Source organism: Gracilinanus agilis, chromosome 5 (assembly GCF_016433145.1).
Source record: "Gracilinanus agilis isolate LMUSP501 chromosome 5, AgileGrace, whole genome shotgun sequence".
Lineage (NCBI taxonomy): Eukaryota > Metazoa > Chordata > Mammalia > Didelphimorphia > Didelphidae > Gracilinanus > Gracilinanus agilis.
The window spans coordinates 80246647-80268815 of record NC_058134.1 but is presented as its reverse complement, the minus strand read 5'-3'; positions in this window follow the sequence as shown (position 1 = coordinate 80268815).

Below are 22169 nucleotides of genomic sequence, written 5' to 3'. Positions count from 1 at the left end.
CTTTCTTCCTTCCTTTCTTTTCTTCCTTCCTTCCTTCCTTCCTTCCTTCCTTCCTTCCTTCCTTCCTTCCTTCCTTCCTTCCTTCCTTATTTCCTTCCTTCCTTTCTTTTCTTCCTTCCTTTCTTTCTTTTTTCTTAATGGGACCTTTGTTTTTCTCCAGTCCTTCAGTACTCCTCTTCTGATCTCCAGAATAGGTTCTCCAATTGATGATAAGAAAACACCTCAAACACAACATGATCGACATTGCAAAATTATTTGTTTCCATAAATATGCAGTGGTTCTCATTTCCATAACCATCCTCCTCTCTTTTCTTTATCACACTATACTGGTAGAGGTCTTTATTACTGCATTCTTGAACAATCATAACAATCTTCCAATAAGTTTCCCCATCTCTATTTTTCCCCATTTAATGCACAGATCTAGTCATCCCAATTAGTCAAAGAAATACATATCAAATGCCTACTAAGTGACAGGCACTGTGCTGAAGATTCTTTTGAAAAGGCAAAATGACCTTGAACACAGACCTAATGATCTAATGGGCTCAAAAATATCCAGTAATTCTTTATTGCCAAGTGAATAAAGTTAAACAATCTTTGACTGACTTTAAAACCCCTCCATAATCATACACCAGTCTACTTCTTGATCTTCATTTTCTTCTATTAATCAATTCCAATTATTCTATTCTTAAGCCAAGCTAAACGACGTCTTTCCTTCATTCCTTTTTGGGATCTGTTTCTCTGGATTTTAGCACCATTGACTGTGTTTTCACCCTTGAAGCTTCCTTCAGCCTTTTAGCCTTCTCACCTTGAAGTATTCCTCTGCTCCTTTTGCCCCACCCCCTCCCATTGTTAAGCCTGGAGCTTCTATTTTGAGGAAGGGCCCAAGCCAGCTCTCCTGCATTCTTCTCTCCGCTCTGCTTTCATCCCTCCAGATGTTGCTACTATAGCTCTGTCATGGTTACTTCCTCCCTTGTATTTTTGAGCTTTGTTTTGTGTGCTGTCTTCTGTAATTAGATTTCAAGTTCCTTGAGAGCAGGCATTCTACTTTTTGTGCTTAGCATGATATCTAGCACATTAGTGTAAAATAAATACTTGCTGATTTTACTTCTCACTTAAACACTCCCCAATGGCCTTCTTTTCTCCCTGTATCATAATGTTCCCTCACTTTTTGTCACTAATTAAGTTCTTTCCATTCTTTGTTGATCAATTCAGACATCACATCTTGCAAGTCTTACTTGAAGTACCAGATTGGCAACAACATGAGCCTATGTTTTCTATGACTCTCAAATGCACTTGTGATATAAAGTTATATATTAATGTTATTTGTATTGATGTCATTTTTTTCAGGAGGGAAATTCCATTAACAATAGAGTACTGGATTCACATCTTTCGTTTGTTATTTACTACTTGGAGGACCTTAGGCAAGTTATTTTCTCTCTATCTCATTTATAAAATAAATCATCTCATCTATAAGATAGATGACATAGCTGATGAGGTCCCTTCCAATTCAAAATCTAATATTATGAATTATTTAAACTTGGCATCTCTCCAAGAATCTAACAAAGCAGAATACTTGACACATAGTAGGCACTTTAAAATGTGTGTTGAGTGAATATATTGAAATAATTATCTAGATAGTATTTTTTAAAAATCAAAACAAAACATCATGTAAATCCCCTAGTTAATTCTCCCTAAAACCTATTTGTCTTCTTTTCTAAAAGAATTATTTAAGTGATTGCACAGTTCAGCTTTATCTCCATATTGTCTCCACCTACAAAAATCTCCCTCTCACACTCCTGCCCCTAAGCCGTCAGAAGTTCATGTCTTGAAGTGGTTCCAATGAGCTCTCAAATGAGCCAGTGTTATTATAAGGCTGATGCCAAGAAACCCAGCACTATTGTGAAGAACATAAAATGCCTTGTCCTATGTAAAGATCCTCTTTAGATTTCACTGTTTAAACCTGCTTCATCATTTTCATGAGGACCATCCACTTATCCTGATAAGTAGGGGGAAAACAAGGCTACAGAGTAATCATTCCTAATTGAATACAGATGCAACAGATTGATTCATTATTTCCAACTAGAACTGTCAATGTTTAGCATGGCGCTTCTATTAAATTAATATGCTAAATGTCTCCACTGCTGTAGCTGTCAGTTTAATTCAGCTCCAAGTTGGCAAACTCATTCTTTTCCCCAAAATATCTACAATAGCTTTTCCATCCATTTCTTTTTTCTTTTGGTGGTCTTTATTTTTGATCTTTGGTGAAGAGCATCCTGCAATGCAGCTTACACCTTCCACAGTTTGCTCTCTCACCTAAAGAGGCAGGTCTAGTTAAAATTATTATAAAGTCACTCATTCACCACCATTCTCATCTAACTTCTCTCTGTCATTACTTCCCGCCTCCTCCCCACTCCAAAACAAAATGTAATTGTCATCAGGGAATCCCCTAGGCTAGTTTTGTGCCTTCCTTAAAATTACTGTTATTCCTTTAAAGTCTACTCAGATCCCCGGTTCCACACACTCCATTTGGTTACCCTCTAGGAAGAATGACTTCTCTTTTTATCCCTTTTTAGGAAGGTCACTCACCTTCCCAGAAGGAGGAAGCAACTCCTTTTTTAGACAGAGCTTTCAAAAATCATTTAGACTCCATACTCCAATGAGCTACAATAACGCCATTAAATTAAGAATAATATGATTTATAAAAATAATAAAAAGATAACACAAAAGGTATCAGACATATGGAGGCTAAAATTGTAGCAGACACATGTAGCCTGAAATTTCTACAGATCCCAATCCTTTTGAGTTTAAGGTTCTCTCTTGTTCCCCCAAAACTTCTACCAAATAACAGGGTGCCAAGAGCTCTGGTCTAGCCACCACCTTAAAACAATTCTCAATCTAGGGGAAATGGATGATATGGCAGGTAGAACTTGTGACAATAGTTGTTTGAGGCTCTTCTCACTTGAAGTCCCTCCCATAGGGTCTCTTAGCTGCACTGCTTTGCACAGATAATCAATGTCTTAGATTACATGGTTATATCAGTCTCAAAATCTTGAAGGGAGGAAGGAAATAAGATTTACTAAGCATTATGTATCATGCTTTGTCTAAGAACTTTGCAAATATTATAACTGCTCCTCACAACAACCTTAGGAAGTAGATGCTATAATCCCCATTTTATAGTTAAGGAAATCAAGGCAGATAGAACTGAAGTGACTTTCATGAAGTGGCACAGTGTTCCTGGCTCAATTTACAATTGCATTTTCCTGACCTAAGGTTATTCATCCTGGTGTTATGGGAACAAAAGAACTCAGTGCTATACCACTCCCGGGAGGAGTATATGAGACTTGGAGAGGCACATAGCTGTACATATTCTTATAGGCTTTTTCCCTTTTCATCTCCTCTTCTGGGCTAGATTTGATTCAAACCAATCCCCTGGTTGTTTATGTTTCATGGGAATAAAAGAAGATACACTCAGAAATCTTTTAACAGTTAACAAAAGATTTACTTAGTTGTAGCATGAGAAGGCTATTTAATTAGGTTATCCACTGCAGGTGCCTCAAGTTGATCTAGCTATGCAAAAGCCCCTTACCTGAGTGTCCTCTAAGTCAAGAATCAGAGCATACTTGGAGCTTTTTCTGGCTATGTTGAACTCTGGTGACAAGGAAATGATGTCAACAATCTAAACAGTTAGTCAATTGAGACACTCAAGTCTTGGGTTTGGCTTCATTGCATTTGAAGAAAAAATTAACCTATCTTTCAATGGGGAAGAGGTTTGAATATTAAGCCTTCCACATTTTCTTTCCTCTAGGCCAGCCTGCCTTTTTGAAAGTCACATAGATAGGAATACACATTCATTACTACAACCTTCCCTAGAAAGGTCCTCTTCCAAACCTCACAAAGAATGTACTTTTTGCCTCAAGCCTTAGTGGAGATATAATCAAACAAGATTTGACTACTGGGTCCTAGGTATACTCCAAAGACCTTGGGTAAGATAGAAGAAAGTAGAATAGGACACTGGTTACTTACAGTTAAGTTACCCCCTTCTAGAGGTAATTGTATTTAACAAAAAAAAATAGAGGGTGATATGTAACATGAAAAGAAAGAAATGTTTTTTGTCCAATTTTAGGGGTCTGTGGGGAATTTTTAAAAAATATTAAATTGACAGGCAATATCAAAAGTGACCATTTCCACAAACAAAAACAGAAAAAGAATCAGATATGAAACAATAAATCTTAACTATGTACAACTTTTTTGGGAAGATATTTCTGTATCAAGTCTTTCAGCAAGGTAAGGACAGTGCCTGTTGAGATCATTATCCTTTCAACCATAAGTCAACCATAAGTCAAATCCAAATTTAAATGCTTTCCCTTTGGTTCTCTATTCTATTGTGCTCATTTTCCACTGCATCTAGTACCTCTAGTCTCCTGAGATAGCCATGGCCTTAATACATTATTTTTTAATCTTTCTCTTGCTAGTTGCCAAGAAGGGAAGAATTCTGAGCTCTGGTAAAGGGAAAATAAGCTCAGGAATATAGGGTCATGGAAGTTCAGTCTGCCTATTTGAAGAATATTTTTTTAAAAGGATTCCCTTAGGATGTTATCTTGCACTTATTTATAGAACTTTTCTTGCCATTCTATTTTTATACATTAGAACTTTACTATAATATTGCTTTAGACTTTTGCCATAAGAACAACTTTTAAGAGACCACCTAATAATTAGATCTTTCGAGAGTTTCTGGAACTCCATCAGAGGATTAGGCCTATTCCTTGTTTCTTGCTATTACTGATAGACCATTGTTCTTATATTTGGTGTTGTTGTTCAATCATATCCAACTCTTTGTGACTCCATTTGGGGTTTTCTTGGCAAAGATTCTGGAGGACATTGCCATTTTCTTCTCTAGCTCATTTTTACAGATGGGGAAACTGAAGCAAGCAAGGTTAAATGTCTTGCCACACAGGTAGTAAGTTTCTGAGGCTAGATTTGAACTAAGAAAATGAGTTTTCCTAACTTTAACCCTAGCACTATATCTGTACCATCTAGCTTCTTCCATTGTTCTGAAAGACCTGATTTTTTTTGAGTGTGCAGTAAAGCCCCATTGATTGCTTCATCCTGACCCTACCCATCCCTATCAGCCCAAAACACTTATTCAACCCCTATAACTTCTGCTAAGCCACTCTCCAAACCTGATCCACTCTGACATCATCCATTTTCTTTAATCCCACTCCTGGCTTGCCAGGTATTTCTTGAAAAAGTCACAAAACTGCATGAACAAGATGCATTACAAATTCTTGCTATTTAACTTTGATGGGAGCTCTCATTGCTGTTGCATAATGCTATTTTTTCTTTTCTTCTCTCTGGTGCATTTTGTACACTGGATGTTTTAGAGTTTAAACTTAAGATTTCATTTTTCTCCAAACCATGATCCCAGTACTACCTCTAACTTACTTAGTTGATATCTTCATCTCCTACTTTACCAAGATCAAAGCTATGTAATAGCCTTACTGCTTACCTCAAACTTTATCATATTTCTTTCATTTGTTTATCTTTTTTCATCCATCTAACAAGCATTTATTCAATTTCAAGAACTAAATTTTTAAAATAATTTTTAAACCATCTACTATACATTTTCATAAATCTGAAGGATTTTATTCTTTTTTAAAGATCTTAAATCGAAAGAGAAAAAGTATCTTAAAGAAGAGGGAACCGAAACCTTTCATTTTAAAGATAAAGATACTAAGGCACAGACTGATCTCAGGTCACACAGAAATAAATGGCAGATCCAGGATTTTAACTCAGGTCTTCTGACTATAAAATTAACATGCCCACCACATTTTAGTCCACTCTCTTTTCTCAGAAAAAAAATGATGCCCTTCATCCTTTTCTACAAATAATTCTTCCTGTCCCCTAGAATTCAATCCCTCTCTCTTGCCCTGAATCATTTCTCCCTGAATTCTTCTTTCATGATTGCTTCCTTTTCTATTTTTAATTGCATTGTTTTTCTTTATCTTGGATGAAGAAGAGAGGACAAAAAAAAAAAAGAAACAAATAAACAACTAGAATTGGTTTTCCTTTCTACCATCCAAACTCTCTCCTTACTTTCACTGATAAGAGAATAGTTGAGACATGTTGAAATGTCTTCTTTATGACTCACTCTACTTAATCCCTTGTAATCTAATCTTTATGGCAACATCAATAGGCAAGAAAGTCCAACAGATCCACATCTAGTGGTGCCTCCAAGACCACCAGACTTGCTATCAACCTGGGAGCAACTCTTGTGGAGACACAACACTGAAAATCCTCTGCAGGTGCTACTGACTCTACCTGAACAATCACAGTTATTGAAAAATCTAGAAAAAAAGTTCTTATCACTAAAGCCTTGGATATTTTCAAATAGTTCGACAATGGCAATAGATGCAATTTTATCCACCAAAATGCCATTAAAGAATATATATTACTCTTATTGTATCCTAAGGACCATGGGACCTTTCCAATGGACTTATAACAGATATCTCTACAATGTCTTGTCTCCCTCTATTAGAATATGAGCTCCCTGAGGGCAGAAAATATCTTATTCTTCTCTTCTATCCTCATTGCTTAGGACAAATTCTTTGGACAAAGTAAATGTTTAATAAATGTTTTGTCTAATTCATTTATTCTTTGTCTATATTTGGACTACTTTTTTCTATATATATATTATTTTACTTGGTATTCTCACCAATTTCCGAATCTAGACAGATTATTTTCAAATGGGGATCTCCTCTGGGCTCCAGATTCACATTTTCAACCATCTGGTTGAATATTTCCTTGCTCTCCTATAAGCCCCTCAAACTAACTCAATATGTCTAAAGTGAAAAATCCCAATTTTTCCCTTTCAAACTGTTTTTGCTTCTGACTTCCCTATTTTTGTTACTGGTGCTATCACTTTTCTGGGCAGTTATACAGCCTCTGTTCTAAAATCTCAAATTTATTTTCCCCACCCACCATATCTAACTAGTCACCACCTTCTGTCAATTCTTTTGCAATACTTATATGTAAATTCCATCCCTTCCTTTCCACTGCCACCACCCTAATTCGAGCCCTTATTACCTCACTCCTCAACTATTTAAATAACTTGTAACTGGTCTCCCTGTACTCAATCATTCCTCATTCTAACCTGTCCTGGACACTAGGATTAAACTTCTCAAAACTCTGACTTTATTGTGTTACTCATCATCTTCCTTCAATGGTTCCCCTGTGCCAATCAAATAAATTCCAAAACCTTTAGCCTGATATTAGAGGCTTTAGCCATTTATTCTTATTTCATCTCTCCATTACTGCCTTAAAACTGACTTTCTTTTCCAAACAGAGAAGATTCATCATTTTCATACATGACCTCCAATTTCTTACCTACTTACTTCTTCTCATGCCTTACTGGACAACCTGCAATGCCTTCTTATTATATATATATGTACCATGTGACAGGACCAATATCTAACAGGGTGCACATCTATCGATATGAGTTAGGAAAAAATTAGGACAAAAACAGGACTTGTTTGGGGTTCAGGTTAGGAAAAAGGTTAATCTTTACTCCAACTCTCAGCTAAGTTGATGTAGCTTCCTGTTCGACTAGGGAAAGAAAAGGTCCTACCTCTGTGGGGTTAGGGCCTCTCCTTGGTGGATATCTAAAGAGTACAAGAATCAACCTACACTGCCCCCTACCCTGCTAAACAGATGTGTTTCAACATGGAAATGATGGAGTCATGTCTATAAAAGCTGTGCCACTATATCCTTATTGTATATCAAATGTACAGGAGGAGGAGGAAGAGAATCTAGGGGTGGCAACCTGGGACATGCTAAAGGAGGGGTTAGACCTTGCTTCCTTCTTCCATATATTGTTGGGAAATGGGAGTTTATGCTTCTTTCCTGTGTTGTCTTCTGAACCCTATGGTCTGCTGCTTCACACCCTCATTGCCATTCCTTGGAGAAGGAAGTAAACGCCTCACTATATGTAAACTCTTGGGGGGAAAACCCATATCATCACCCTGCTATTTACAAATGTGCATATTTGGACTCCTCATAGAAACTGCATAGTGTCTTGCATGTTGTTGTTTTTTAAATGAATTTTTCTTATCAAAAAATAGTTGTTGAATTCTTACTATCTCTGTGGCTTGGACAAATCACCTAGCCTTCCTTGGGCTCCAGTTTCTTTGTCTGTAAAATGAAGGATTTAGATCAGATGATCTCTGGGGATACTTCTAGTGCCTAAGTTCCTATGAAAGAATGAATGAATATCTTCTGAGAAAGGGTCCAAAATGGAACTGCCTTAATATTGTACTCTGATGAAGCTTGATCTAGTACATATATTTATGTATAGGTTAATACTAGGCTTGAAGAGAAGCTAACCAGCTTCTAAAGAGTATGACATAGAGCCAACTCTATTTTAGTGGCAGCCAATGTCATGACATGACAATGTATTCAGCATTTCTTCAGCATAGAGAGGGAAAGATAAAACATACTGGTCAACAAAAGCAATAATGTATCGATGATCAATTGTAAATGACTTTGTTATCAGAAATTCAAGTATTCAGGACAACTCCAAGGGACTCATGATGAAAAAAGGCTATCCACCAACATAGGAGGAACTGATAGAGACTGAAAGCAGACTGAATCATACCATTCTTCACTTTATTTACTTCATGAAATTTTCTCTAGTATTAGTGATGTGTCTTCTTTTACAACTTGACAAACATGGAAATATGCATTGTATAATAATAACTCATATACAACCTATGTAATATTACTTGCCATCTTCAAGAAGGGGGAGGAAGGCTGGAAGGGAGAGAACATGAATTGCAAAATGTCAGAAAACAATGATTGAAAATTGTACCAATATGTAATTTGGAAAAAAATAATACAAAACAAAATAAAGCAAAAAGACATAATGGTTCCCCATTTCTCCAATTTGCTGCAAAAACTAAAATGTGGTTTAAAACAACATTCCTGCTCTTTTTCCACCATAACCTAGCAAAATTGCTATTTTTGAAAACTAGGCTATATAGCTGTTTGATCCTGGGCAAGACACTTAAACCTGAATGCCTAGCCCTTGTTGTTCTTATTTTAGAATTTATACTAAAACAGAAAGTATAGGCTTAAAAGGGGAAAAAAACTGAAATAGTGACTACTTTAAAGAGAATTCTGGAAAGGGCCAAAGGGATTTATCAACAGATAGCTGAGAAGCCATTGAATGGTTCCCATGAATGCATGCTTAGCTCTCAGGTTGTGAACACAGGATTCGATTTGTTTGCCAAGAATTCTGAGTTAGCTGTGAAGTCTCTATTGTTGTCACCATCAATTGCAACTTTACTGTGGCATGACCCAACCCTTGTTAACATTTTTAAAGCAATGAGAATGCAAAGCATACAGCTGTCTGGTAACCTGACTGCCGACTGACAAAATATCCTAAACTAGATCTCTGCGACTGTCTGAAATAGACTCTGCCTCTAATATCCCTGGAGACCTGATGGAACTGCTGTAGGCAGTGGCTCATTTTATACAGAACAGCCAAAATATCCCTGTACCTTGCAGTTGAAAATAATGACAGGAGTGGGAAAAAATTGTTTTAAAAACTACATTTACATTTCACACTTTTCACATCTTCAAATTCAAATTCAAATGTTTCTTCTCCAAGTTCCTAACATAAACATGAAAAATTGTGGCAGATTCTCCTATTTGCAGGCTAAAAAGTTCATGTCATTTTTCCAGCCTCTTAATTGACTCTGGATATCAATACAAAAACACTTAAAAAAAGGATGGGCAAGAGCTGGGAATACTTTGGTTTTCTATTAATTGTGGTTAAGGACACACATAAACACATACACACATATACATACATATACACATACACACAAATAAAGGCTTTCCTAAAACTCTTAATGCAATTTTAAGCTTATATTTAAACTTTTCAGAAAAATGACAGTGCCAGGGAGCAATCACAAGATGGTTTTAATTTGTAACCTTTACATAAGAAGAATCTTCACTTCTAGAAATCTCAGTGAAATTATAATTAAGGGGGCAATGCACCAAAAAAGGGGGAGTTGGAAGGAGCCCTATCAGTGGTAAAATGTCAAATGTATTAGTTCTAATAGTGAAACAGGCTTTTGTATTTTAAAGGCTGGATCTGTAATTAAGAGTTTGGGTGCCAGCTGAGGCGATAGTATTCTACTCTCATGATTCCCAGCACCCTTATCTGTAAAGTCTGAGCTTCTGTGTCTAAACAAAGTGAGAAGGGGCTAATCATTTTTAATAGAGCTAAGAGAAAATGAAGCAGGAAAATCCAGAAGACAAAACAATACTTTCTTCCTCTTTTTCACATTGTCTCCTTTTTGCCTCCATCTTCTATTTCTTGGCCCTCGGTTGTTGCTTGGGAATTGGTCCCAAGTCTTCTCAGCTACATCAATGCTTAGCTGTTAAGCTGCAGTGACCTCTCTAAGCAGCTGTACTCTGGGATTCTGGCCGCAGCAGCTATTACTCAAATAGTGTGGTGAAAGCAATGCAGCATTTTGATCTTTCTCACTGGTCCCTTCATTTGCAGGGGAGAAGAAGAGAGGGGGCCGGGGGGGGGAGCAAAAGATAGCTCAGAGCATCAGACACTGACAACAGAATAAGAAATCAAGAAATCTCCAGGGTTGCATAGCAGAGCTCAGGTTGCAGATTTACTCTGGGGTATAACGGGACTGACATACACAGCGACATATTGATCTTCCGTGGTCTGCTTCATGGGCAAAGTGGTAATAGTCTGCATATTAACACAGTAGCCTAAAAGGCTGAACAAGACAAGAAAAGATAACAGCAGCATTTGGGTTTATAGACCCTGCATAGATGGTATTAGTTTCAAGATCAGATAACAAAGGTTGTTAGACCCAATCCTACCAAATTCTAGCAATACAATTATAATCATAGTATCATAGATATATAAGGTCATAGATTTAGAATGGGGAAAGCCCTCAGGGGCCATATAGTGCAGCCCTTTCATTTTTACAGGTAAGGTAACAGAGAGGTTAACTGACTTGCACAAGGTCATTTTTATGATATCTGAGATAGGATTTGAACCTACGTCCTCTGATATATACCATAGTCCTGGAGGCTTGCTTCCTTGAATTTTCAAAACTCATAAGGTCAAAGCTTCCAGATCAGTCTCCTTTCCATAAAATAAAAGAGCCAATGCTGAGGCAAAAGCACCAAACCCAATTTTCATGGAATTAATTATATGTTGGCTTTAGAGAAGAGAAGGGTCAAAGCCTCTTCCCCTACCACTGTGTTTCTCACTGGATGTGATCATGAATGAAGTCAAACCAAAAGCAGAGATCCACTGAGACAACCATAAATGAGAATGGTCAAAGTTATGGCAGACTAGTACTTTAGAAAGTAGTCCTGGTTCTGAATAAGGAGCCTGTAGAAAAGATTTCTCCTAACCATTTGGTTAGCACACTGGAATCAGATACAGAACATCTACACATGCTTCAAAATACCTCCCAACACATTACACATCATTTCGTCTCTCTTGGAGGAAGTACCACTCTCCTCTCCCATGTGGGAAGCCATCAACAGAGGTACTATGCATATGTAGTAGTGCCATTACACATATGACTAGAGTATGGATCATGTCTCACTATTTTCTATTGAAAAGAAGGAATATGTAATTATAAAGATCGCTTGAGTTAAAAAATAATTTTCTCCATATATCAGTGAGTGTTAGCAGAATAGCCGTGCTCTGTACATAGTAGTTACTAACAGTGTTTAAAACAGGAAATATGGATGGGCTGATTATATGGTGACAAAGAACTTCAGAAACCTGCAATCACCCATAAAACATGTTTACCTTTATATAAGCTCAACTGACTTTTCCATAAAAGTCTATTATATTTTCCCCATCGGAGATCAAGAGCTTATTATGCTTAAGGATTTAGGACAGTCAAAGAATTCCCTCATTCTGCCTCAGAACCCATAGAGAAATTTACCAACTCAGTTGACTACCAAGGATTTAAAACAAAGATTAGAAACATGCATTTGTTTTAGCTTCTTATCATTTAGAGTTTTAAAACTTGCCGATAGCATGTAAGTGGAAGTAAAACTCTGGAATGAGTTAACAGAAATGGAATCCCTTGTTTCAACAGGTTGATATGAAGAACACTTCACTTGCATGTAAGGAAATTGTGAGTTTGGCAGAGACACAACAGACCAGCAGTGAACAGGTAGTACACAGGATCGAAAGAATACCACTGAATTCATGAAAAACATGAAATAAATACAAGAGAAACACTGGAAATGGGAAGAAGAAGCAGAGTAGAAAATTAGAGGAAAAGCATCATGGATTTTGCCAGATGGCATGGGACTTCTTATCAGCCTAGGATCAAAAAGAGAAAAAGATAGTTAATATGCTTTAGTTTAGTTTAAAAAAAAGATTGCTTAAAGCTATAACTAAAGAATACCAACTAGTTTGTGGAAAAAGTTAAGTATGATATCAGCAACACCAATAGAGGGGACCCAAGCAGAAAAAGAAAAAAAGAATCATAAAAACTTAAGCGTTAGAAAGGAGACCAAAGATTTTCCAAACTAAGAAAAATAACCTATAGCTGAGCAAGAATTCCTTCTATGACAGACCATACAAGTGATTATCCAACTTCTACTTAAAAACTTCTGCTAATGGGGAGTTTATTATCTCACAAGATAGTCCACAACACCTTTAGACAGTTTTAATTCTTGGAAAACTTTGCCTATGACTTGGGACTATATATGGATCTGGTATTGAATCTCAGTTCTACTGCATACTAACCTATAATAAACCTTCAGGCTTCGGTTTCCTGATATGTAAAATGAGGGCATTGGTTTAGATGACATTTAAAGACCCTCCAAGCTTAGAATCTAGGATTAGATGAGAAAATATGATCATCCCCTCAAAAGACAGAAAACTTAATTCTCATTTGGTGGGCAGAAGTATAGTGAACCAACACCAGAAACATCAAAAGTTACATGAAACATATTACCCATCAGATTTATAGATAAAAGACTTTATGAATAAGAAAGAGATAGGAAGCATTGTGAAATGTAAAATGGATAATTTTGAGTACCTTAAATTAAAAAAGTTTTTGTACAAATAAAAGTAATGTAGACAAATTTAGAGGGAAAGAAGTAAGTTGGGGAAAAATTATAGACAGTTTCTTGGAAAAAATGTAATACCTAAAATATAGAGAAAAATTGGTCAAATATGTAAGAATATGAGCCATTCTCTGATTGATAAAGGGTCAAAAGATATGCATAGACATTGTTTTAGTGAAGAAATCAAAGCCATATGTAAATAACTCTTTGAAAAAATGTTCCAAAACATTTTTGATTAGAGAAATGTACATCAAAACAACTCTGGATGTCATTTCACATCTCTCAGATTGGCTAAAATGATAAAAGAGCAAAATGACTGATGTTGGAAGGGATGCAGAAAAATAGGAACACTAATACATTGTTGGTAGAACTATGAACTGCTCAAACCATTTTGGAGAACAATCTGGAATTATACTCACAGTGTTATAAAACTGTGCATATCATTTGACCCAGTTATATTATTTCTGGGTCTATTTCCCAAGGATACAGGGGAAAAGGAAAAGAAACTATTTGTTCTAAAATATTTGTAGAAGTTCTTTCTGCGGTAGCAAAGAACTAAAAACCTAAGAGATGTCCATCAATTGGTCTTAACAAGTTGTGGTATATGCTTGTAACAGAATACTATTGTGCCATAAGAAATGGCAAACAAAACAAACAGAAAGAAAACCTTGAAATACACAGTAACAACAATAATGGATGGTGATCAACTATGAATGTATTAACTATTATCATCAATACAAGCATCCAAGACAGCATCAAGGGACTCATGACAAAACAGGCTATCCACTGTAATAGAATGAAGTGATGGAATCTGAATGCAGATTGAAACATACAATTCTTCACTTTATTTCCTTCATGAATCTTTCTCTAGTATAAGTGATACATCTTATTTTGCAACATGATGAACATGGAAATACATATGGCATGATAGTATGTGTACAACCTATATCATAGTATCTGCAATCTTTAGAAGGAGGGAAGGTTAGAAGGGAGGTACAGAATAAGGATCCCAAAGAATCAGAAAATGATTACTCAAATTGTATCTATATGTAATCTGGAAATATATATACAGATATATAATTTTTTAAATGAACCTTTAAGTAAGTTAATACCTTCCAGCTAGAACTTCTTAGGGCTCAGGAGCACAGATAGGATATAGTCATTGGATCATAGGTTTATAAATGGAAAGGACCTTAAAGATCATCTAAACCAATCCTTTCATTTTATAAATGCAGAAACTAGATGGAAGCAACTTGCCCAACATCACACAGTTGAAACCTGAGTGTTCTCAATCCAAACCCATGGTTCTTTCCACTCCTCTCAGCTAACTGCATTTGCTATGCTGGATTCAGGCACACTAATCAGTAATTAATCAATCATCTTAGCTCAGATCCTCCAGAAGGGAAAAAAGAACAATAGCTCACAGTTAACTGAATAAACAGCTAAACCTATACTGTCCTTAACTACTGTCCCTTTACCAAAAAAACAATTAGGCTAAGTCTTCAGCATCAAGGCAAGGCCTGTGCTGATGATCTTACAGACAATATCCCAGAATTCAGGAAAGTCTACACAAAATGATGACTGCTTTCTCATCAGTAAAAGAGGAATAATAATTAAAACAGTAATAATTGTTTCTCAGGGCTGTTGTGAGGGCAGAAATGGATTCGCAGGACTGTTATCTCAAATGACACAATATTTATAAAGCACTTTGAAAATCTTATAGTGCTTTATAAATGCCTGCTTTCATATGATAGTCCATCCTTCTATTCTATCTGGCTAAGTTTGGACATTGCACTTAGGTCATTGTTCTAAGAAGACAGAAGTTGTTCTCTATATTCCTAGGGAAAATGAAAGGTTTAGTGAACCAGGAAGGAATAAGGAGGATTGATCTAATTCAATCAAGAGGGTAGAGCATAGAGTGATCACTGATAAGAACTAGACATGAACTAGTACAGCTGTACTTATTTCTGATTACATGATGAATCATCTCTCTTTCCTTCCCCTCTCTCACCCTCCTATACTTAGCCCTAAGATTAAAGAAAAACATCCAATATTCATTTATTGGATAATAGTGCCTGGCACACAGTGGGTACTTAATAGATATTTGATAAATATTGATCATCCAAGAACCACATAAAACTCAGTTGACACAACTCAGATAAGCTTGCTGAATTGCACGAAACTATAATTATGATATACTTCATCGGAATATAATTTGTACCATGAACTTTCTCTCACACTGTAGTAAAAATAAATTAGCTGTCTACCTTGAGCTCTCTGTGTGTGCTGGCTTGATGAGGAGGTATAACTCTAGAGAAGATATAGATAATAAAGGAAAGCCATAAACCAGAAAAACTGACTATGTAAGATTGCTTGGTCTTCTCCCCAACATGTCCCCACAACCCACTTCTTTGGGAACAGGAACAAGTTCAGCTGATGCATTCAGAAAAGCAGTACTAGACTAAGACTGATCTCATCACTTCTATCTTCCTCACTTCTAGCCAAAATGTGAAGGTATTAGAGGAACCAAACATGATCCCTGATGAATCAATAAAGGAATATTTATTCATGGCAGTACTTCTTATGAAATCAAAGAATCAGAAACAAAGTAGATGCCCATTCATTAGGAATGGCTAAATAAATTGTGGTACCTGAATATTTTAGAACACTACTATGATGTGAGAAATTATATATGAAATAAATATAGAGAAGCTTGGATAGAACTATACAAATTAGTACAAAATGAAGCAGTCAAGAAAATAACATAGACAATGATTACGACAATATAAATGAAAAGAACAACCACACATAAACACAAAAGTGAATATAATTGAATTATAAAGATTTATAAAAAGTATAAAAATTATAAATTATATAAAGAAATACAAGGAGATATTCCTAACTACCCCGTCAAGGACGTAGAAGGTACACAAGTATTATGCACTGCATATGATTTCAGACTTTTTCAATTTATTGAGGAGCTATAAACCTTATATTTCCTCTTTTAAAAAATACTAAGAGGGGGGGCTGCTGGGTAGCTCAGTGGATTGAGAACCAAGAAAGTTCTAGGTTCAAATCTAACCTCAGACACTTCCCAGCTGTGTGACTCTGGGCAAGTTACTTGACCCCCATTGCCTAGCCCTTACTGCTCTTCTGCCTGGGAGTCAATACACAGTATTGACTCCAAGATGGAAGGTGAGGGTTTTAAAAATAAAAAATACTAAGAGGTAGCTAGGATGCTCATTGGATTGAGATCCAGATCTAGAGATATGAGGTACTGGGTCCAAATATGGCCTCAGACACTTTCTAGTTGTGCAATCCAGGGCAAGTCACTTAACTCCCATTGCCTAGCCGTTATCAGTCCTCTTCCTTGGAATCAAAGTATTGATTCTAAGATGGAAGGTAAGGGTTTTTTTAAATAATACTTCTTACATATGCATTAGTGGGAATAATGAAAATAATGTAAGAAGGATTAATAAGATACCAATAAAAATTATTTTCTTTAAAGTATTTAGTGTCTACTAGCTACTAGGTACTATATTAGACCCTGGGAATACTAGTAAAAAAAAGAATGAAATAATACCTACTTGCAAGAAAACACATTCTAATTTGGGAGGGGGGACTAGATATAGAAATGTAGAGGGTAAAATAAATGCAATAAATATATAAAAAGTAATTAAAGCATGCTAGAATGAGACATAGGGCACCAACAGCATGAGGGCCTTAAGAAAAGTTAACATTCATTAAAATAGCATAATTTTCTTTTCAATTCTGTTTTTCCAACTGTCCATAACGATTCAATAATATCCAACACTTATGCTTCAAAGTTTATGAAATAATTTTAAAATAGTATTTTATTTAAGTTATTATCATCTCCATTTTACTAATGAAGAAACTAAGGTTCAAAGAAATTAAGTTATTTTTCCATGGATCATAGATTTAGACCTGAAAAAATCTTTATTAAACCCTGAATTCAAACCCCTCTTTTATTTTTACAGGCTAGGAAATTGAGGCACAGAGAAGTTAAATAATTTATTCAAGATCACATTGGTAGTATCAAAGGTGGGATTTGAACCTGAAGAATTTAATCTCAAACTCTAGTCTTCTATTTACTATTCCATATTGCCTTATATGTAAAAGAAAGTTATTTTAGTTTAGACCCTCCCCCATCATCCTTAGGGAAATATATATAGCACACGCACACACGCAAACAAATATATTATGTATGTATAAATATATATACATATACATGTACATATATCACCTAAATTAAGAATGGGCAGCATAACATATTAAAAACCACAGAACAAAATATTTTTATTCTATGTTGTAACCAGTAAGAAGAAAGAAGATGTGAGGAGGCAGCTATGTCACACAGTGGATAAAGCACCAGGCCTGAAATTGGGAGCACCTGGGTTCAATTCTGCCCTCAGACATTTCCTAGCTAAATGAACCTGGACAAGTCACTAAACCCCAATTGCCAAACCCTTGCCACTCTTTAGTCTTAGAACTGAAATTGAGGTCAAAGGTAAGAGTTTAAAAAAAAAAAAGAACAAAAGAAAGATGTGAAGGAAAGTAGGAAGGAATGAGAGAAAGAGGTGAGGGGAAAATTAAAAAGATAATAGAAGATGAGAGGGAGAAAGGAATAATAATAATAACTCTCTTTTTAAATTTTGCAATTATTCTTTTCTCACAAAAAAAAACTCTGCGAAGTAAGTGGTACAAGTATTTAGTTCCCCATTTTATAAATAAGAAATAGTCACAGAGAATTTAACTCCCCTGGACCAGGGTCACACAGTGAGTGTAGCCCATCTCCCCACCACATATCCCCAGGAGTATGAATGGACAAGAGAATTACAAAAAAATAGATTCAAAGATGGGGAAATAGACATACATCCTTAGTACAAACAGAGTGTAAAGAGACAAAAGAAGGAGGTGGGGAACAGAAAGGAAGCGAAGAAGAGATTGGCAGCTAGACATTAAACTGTTTTGAGGTGGTGTTAGTTGAGATAAATTTTCGTCAATATAGTAGAATTTAAGAATTTATTGGAATTTTCTAATGCACTTATGTACTATATTAGAGTTATCTATTGTTTCCTTTTCCCTATTCAATTTTAACTCCATGAGGTCAGGAACTATTTTTTATCTGAATTTTGCATCTTCACCAGTGTACAGCACTCCATGTATACGAAGTGTTCTTGCTTTATAAAAATGGACCATTCCACTAACCTCTACATAAACTGATTTTTCACTGAGGGTGGATTAGCCTCTACCTACCTACTTCATTTAGCCTGTAAGATAAATTCATAAAAATCATAAACAAACTGCAGGCACACTTTCCCCCCCAAAATTTTATTTATACGTAATTCTATTATATCTGTTGCACCTTTTTTTTCTTTCCTGAAGCAATTTTTCTCTTTAATTGCTATTGAGAAGTGGAAGTCCCTGAGCTATTTCACCCTCCTTCCTTATGTGGTCCCCTTCTCCCAGAACCTCTCCCTCAGTAAATTTTTTTAAACAAAGTAGAATTTGGGTAATTGCAAATTTATGTAAAATGTGTCTGTATTAAGTATTTATTGAATGTTTGTTTAATAAATGAATGGGAAGTAATCCTTCACTGATTTTGAAGAAATTATTAACTAGGGGAGTAGGTCTTGTTTTGACTTTCATATTGTCAAAAGAAACAAATTTTAAAAAGTAATTAATATAATGGAAAGTAAAATTATGAAAAGAAGTAAAAATCTGAAGTTATGAATATCTGCTTGTATAAAAAGAGCAATAGATTAGAAATCTTTATACTTGTATTTGAGTCCAAACTCTGTCATTAAACTGCCTCTGTGGTTTTGGTCAAGTCAAGTAATCTCTTTGGGATTTATTTTATTCTTCTTTAAGATGAAGAAATTAAAGTAGAGCTCTGTAGATGACCTTACCCCTCCAATTTAAATGTTCTTTGAATATAGTTATGATCAAGATTTTGGTTCTCTAGTTTATTGCCTATGATGATAGGGCTACTGGGAAAGGGAAGGTATGAATTTCATAAAATTTGAAAGAATGTGTTGGAGATTTACCAAATTTGTCAAGAGGGGTTTAGGCTGAATTTTGAGGAAGATAAAACCAACATCTACATGAAAGTGGTAGTACAGATATGATGGATGACTTTTAAAAAAGTGATGGAGGATGATATAGCACAGTAGAAGAGATACCCAGTAATTCTGAGATGAAAACAATAAGGAAGCTATTGCCTCAGAGGGCTACATATTAATGCAAAAAATATAGATAGCAAAATGTAATTGAACTTTTTACAAAGAAAGGGAAATACCATTGAGATCTAGTGAGAAAAGATTCATCACTAAAATGGCAATTGAATGGTTTGCTCTATTTAAAAGAAACCATCCAACATTTTGGGGGAAAGAGTAGCACTGTAAAGAGCTTATTACCCTGAGAATAGAAGCCTAGTGGAGAATATTTAAATGAGGTAAAAAAGACAGGCCAACCTGTCCAGTGGAAAGCATAAAAGTATTAGAATGTAAGCTAATTTTCTACAAATTCACTGAAACATCTGTGGTAGAACTCCAGGAGTAGGCATGTATCATAGAAAAGATATATCTCATCCTGGTCTTGCCTTATTTTAATGTTTTCTATAAGGACTCTATATTATTAATTTTTTTTGTTCCATGCACCTTAGAAATTATATTTAAATTTTTTTCTTACTTTGACATCTAATGAAAATAGTTTCAAGTTTCTATGAATGTTTTTTGGGGGGAGGGCTATTATGGAAAACAGTCTTGTTTGTAATAATGCTCTGAATCCAGTTTAAAAATAAAGTGGTGCTATCAATAAATAACTCCAAGAACAAGCTTTATGAAAGCATCATTATGAAAGAAGCAACTTAAAAGAGCTATTAAAGATCTGCAGAAAAGCATGTGAAGATCAATGTCTATTTGCAGTAGAAAACCTAAATACCGATTCTCTTGATGAAAAACAACAACTACAACAATAACAAAAAAATTCATGAGTATACTAAAAAGCCATGGAAAATCAACCTGAATGTATTTTTTATAGGTTAGCTAGGCTAACAGTTACTTGACACAGTGTATCTTGATTATAGAAAAGCATTTTAGAATGTCTCCCATGATGACCTTGTGGATTCAATGGTGAAATGTTGAGCTAGATGATCACTAGGTTCATGGGTTTTGGAGCTGGCTGCAAAACTGAACCCAAAAGTGTCAATTTGTCAGTGAAATAAAGTGGAATGCCACAAGACATTATTCCTTTGTTTTTATACATAATATTGATGCCTAGAATGAAGAGACAGAAACAATGTTGTCAAATCTGTAGATAACACAAAGGTAGAAAAGACAGTTTATGAAAAAAAAAAAGGCAGAATCAAGATTCAAAATCATCTCAAAAAGTTGGGAGGCTGAGCTGAATCTAATACAATTAAATGAAATGGAAAATCCTACATCCAGATTTAAAAACACTTTTTTTTACTTGTGTAGTATGAAGAAAAGTGGGTTGCATAGTAATTCATGTGAAAAAAAGATCTAGGGGGCTTTTATTGAGAATAAATTTAATATACTCCAAAAAAATCTTGCAGTTAGTTTAAGAAAAATTGTCTGAAACTGCATTAAAATCAAATCAGGGGAAGTAATGACTCCATTATACTCCTCTGCTGTGTATTGGTTAGAGATCTAGAAAGCTATGTTTAATTCTTTATGATAAATTTGAGAGAAAATTTTACTCAATGGAAGCATTTACAAAAATATACAAATCATTTAGTAAGGAGTTTAGAAACTTGTTTTCAAGAAAAAAAAATAAGCAAGTTAAAATGAGAATAAGGTTCCTGTACTACCTCTTCTACATCCTATATTTCTCTCCACTCTTAGAGTTCTTCCATTCATGTCTTTTTTATATGAAATAATTTGCTCCATTGTATCTCTCCCTATCCAAATTTATTTTGGGGCTCATTTTAGCATAATTGATTCAACCCCAAATCTTCTATCTTTCAAATTATTCTTGTAATGCTAACATTCTTAAGAATTATTAATATCATTTTCCCATCTAAAAAATAAACATTATTAAATCCCTTATAATTCATTTTTAAGTTTACTTTTTTATATCACTCCTGATTCCTGCAAGTAAAACTTTGTGTTCACATCTGGTCTTATCCTTAAGAATATCTGAAAGTCCTTTATTTCATTAAATATCAAATTTTCCTTTGCAGGATTACACCAAGTTTTTCTAGGTAGGTTATTCTTGGTGAGAAACCCAGCTCCTTAGCAATTTGGCATAAAATATTCCACTCTTTAACTTTTTAAATATAGAAGCTACAAAATCTTGTGTTATTCTGACTACAGTATCATAATATTTAAATTGTTTCTTTTTAGTTACTTGCCATTTTTTCTCCATGACCTGGGAGTTTAGAAACTTAGCTATAATGTTTTTATGAGTTTGCATTTTGGGATCTCTTTCAAGTGGTGATTGGTAGATTTTTCCTATTTCTATATTCCCTCCAGTTCCAAAAGTTTAGGATAATATTTGTTTGTTTTTTAATAATTTCTTAAAATATGGTGTCTACTCTTTCTTATTATAATATTCAGGTCATCTGACAATTCTTATATAATTTCTCTTCAATTTTTTTTCCAGGTCAGTTGATTTTTCTGATCAGATGTTTCATATTCTCTTATATTTTTCCATTCTTTTGAATTTATTTTATTACTTCTTAAATTTTTAATCTTATTTATTTGTGTTGTCCATGTTATAAAATACAATTTTCAAAAATTGTTTTCTGACATTTTGTGATCCATGTTATCGCCCTTCTTCCCACTCTTCTACCCACCCAGGATGTTAGCAATATGATATAGATTGTACGTATGTTCTCATACATGTTTCCTAGTTCATAATTTATAAAAGAAAACATTGCTTACACTAGAGAAAAATGGATGAAGAAATTAAAATGTATTTCACTCTGCATTAGGACTTTGTCAATTCCCTTTAGGACTGTAGTTAGCCTTTTTCATCAAGGCCCTTGGAGATGTC